We start from the raw sequence: 3,119 nt of genomic DNA, 5'->3' as shown, positions 1-3,119 counted from the left end.
GAACTGGAACCCCTGTCCCCAAAGATATTTTAAAACCCCAATTCCCAGTAGCAGTGAATGCCATCTTGTTTGGAAACAAGATGTTTTTAGATGTTGTCACTACATTAATAAGAGATTGGAGTGTAGTGAATCCAAACTTCATATTAGCAGTGTCCTTATGAAAGAGGAGAACATGGCATCCACCAAGAAGATGGGAAAATTCCTAGAGTTAAGGTATAGACAGATGTGGAATTAGAAGACAAAACAAAATTGAAAAGATTAGGGTCTGATCAAGAAACTTTAAAGTAGCAAACTAGACTATTTATGAGAATAAATATGAGGTTTGAGAAGCACATAAAACTTTATCCCTTAAATGATTTTCATGACTGTTGCACACATAGTTGATACATTATATCATTGTTATTTTCTCATTAATCCCATATGATTCAGCATCTCTCCATCAGCTTTACGTATGCAATTTAAATATGATGGGTTGGTGGAAGCAGGCTAATAACATCTTTTCAGGTAACAGAATATAACAGGTGTTTTTTTTAAAAAGATGAGGCCTTTGTGAAATGTAGATTTACCACACATACAGTACAGCAATTCAACATATATATAAAATATTTTCATTAAAATATGCCCACAAAGATAATTTCAAGGCCAATGACTTCGTTTTCCATGCTATGAATCTGTTATAACAGCAAATCAGAAATAAGAAGGATATTGCACAAGCGATATCATAGAAAAATGCATCTCTATAATGTGACTTTAATAAGTTAATATACAAGGGCACATTTTGAAAAGCTGCTATTAGAGTTCCAATTCATATATGCATGTGCTTATCCCAAACAAAGCATGCATTAACATGTCTCTTCAATGAATGGATAGACACAGACAAGTTCTGTCAATAATACGCTTACTTGTCTAAGTCTCATTCTCAAACTCACTCACTGCCATTGGAACAATGCTGCCTCTTAGCTACACCCCGTGGGTTTCCAAGATGGAAACTGTTTGGGGGAGTAGAAAGCCCAGTCTTTCTCCTGCGGTGATGCTGTTGGTTTTCAACTGCTGAACATGCGGATGGCAGCCCAACACTTACCCACCACAGCACCAGGACTCCATTTAGTCTCATTAGAGTGTATAAAAAATATATCCAATCAAGACAATGGCTTCCAAGCGGAATTGCTGGGCCAGCTCAGTTGAAGGCAGAGAGCTATTCTCTAAAGATTATGGGGATTGTTTAGGGTTGATTCCGAATGGAAAATCTTGAGAGATTTTTCTCAGAGGAGGCAGGATGATTATGAGGGCTTGTTGGGAAGAAGTTTGTGGCAAATTGAAAACTGAAATGTTAAGAAAAAGGATAGGACACTTGTGCCAAGGAATGCTTTCCCCATCACAATATTACCTGTGCTCATTCTGGGGGCAGAGCAAGGGGTGCCTTGTGAGAATGTCCTTGGAGAACAGTGTCTAATTCACCTTCCAACCCTATCCTTGACTCTTCAGTCTTTTAGCTGTTGCTTAAACTTTCAAAGGAATAGAATTTGAATTTCTCAGCAAAAACAGTTTTTTTTTCACTTGCTATAAACTAAAGAGCACAGAAAGCTTTGTGAAAGGCTTTGAGAAATGGAAAAACTGTCTTAAGAAGTGTTTAGAACTAGAGGGAGGATCTGTCTAGAAACAGTAATTTTACATGTGATATCTTTGTTTAATAATGATATCTATGAGGGATTTTTAAAATCCATTTTAGTGGGAGTTAATACAAATATCATATCATTCTATAGTTTAATTACATCAAGCAGCATTGTACAATTGCTACCACACACAGTTTCACAACATTCTTTCCTTCTTGAATTCCTTGATATCAGCACCCTTTTGCCCTCCCACCACCACTCACCCCCCCAAGAAACCCTTATTCTACTTGCTGTTCCTATTGGTTCATTGATCCTGGGTTTCATAGACAAATATATATAATAAACATTCAAGAGGGTGACCACAATGATATCACGCATCTGAGCTAAAACCCAAAATGAACAAACAAAACATTTAAAAATACCAAACCCTGTTGAGAATCAGATCAGACTTGCGTGCATCAGAGCGGGGGGGGGGGGGGGCATCTGACAAGATTTTAAAAGTTCAAGGCAGGTTTATCAATTTGATTTTCTATGGTTATCTCTTCGGTGCAGTATCTATTTAGTAACCGCTGTCCTCAGGCCCTTAGATTATGGATAGAGGAGAATCACTAGAGGCTCATTTCCTATGCAAATCCCACAAATGTATCTTGGGCTCCCACTGCAAACTAGATTGTCACAACTTAGGCTTTAATACTATTCCCTTTTCCTACTATGGTTTGTAATCCTTGGGTCAGGGATGTTGGTGTGCTTCTTCCATGTGGACTTAGTTTTCATTTCACTTAGATGGCTGCTTGTTTTAAAACAGGCCTTGAAGACCCCAGACACTATTTTATCTGAGAGTTGGAGACCATCTAATTTCTTCACTACATATTTCTATAAGCACCCTTATTTCTGTGTTCCCTTCCTGAGGTGAATTGTTGTTAAATTGGAGCTAAGATTCAGTGCGAGCCAAAAACCCATCCCTTAGGTATATATGTATTTTTATACCAGAAGTTGGCCTCCCTTCTAAACCTTGATTTTAGTAAAGAGTCTTATCAATCACCCCCCTGAGGCATAATGAATTTCCATTAATATTGTCTTTGATTAACCCCTGGTACTAATTTTTTAAAAGCCCTGTTGAGAGAGGGGTTATCAATGATTTTTGAAGCAATACTTTTTAATTTTATTTTGTATAATTTGAAGATCTACAAAAAATCCCAAACTAACCACATACTTAATGGCCAACTACTGAACTCTGATTCCACAAAATGAGATAAAAGGAAGGTAATAAGATTTGCTCACACTACTTCTATTCCACAGCTCACTGTAGGATTTAGGTGGTACAACAAAGAAAGATAAGAGCAGTAAAAGACATCACATACATACTGAAAGGAGGGAAACAAATCTGTATTAATGGATATCATTATTATGTAAAACAAACAAAAAACTTAAAGATTTGTTGAAAGTTACTCAAAAACTTGCATGTAACACAGTTGCAAGACAAAAGGTCTGTAAAATTTCAACTCT

Source organism: Tenrec ecaudatus, chromosome X (assembly GCF_050624435.1).
Source record: "Tenrec ecaudatus isolate mTenEca1 chromosome X, mTenEca1.hap1, whole genome shotgun sequence".
Lineage (NCBI taxonomy): Eukaryota > Metazoa > Chordata > Mammalia > Afrosoricida > Tenrecidae > Tenrec > Tenrec ecaudatus.
The sequence above is the reverse complement of the archived record's forward strand: the minus strand, read 5'-3'. Positions refer to the sequence as shown.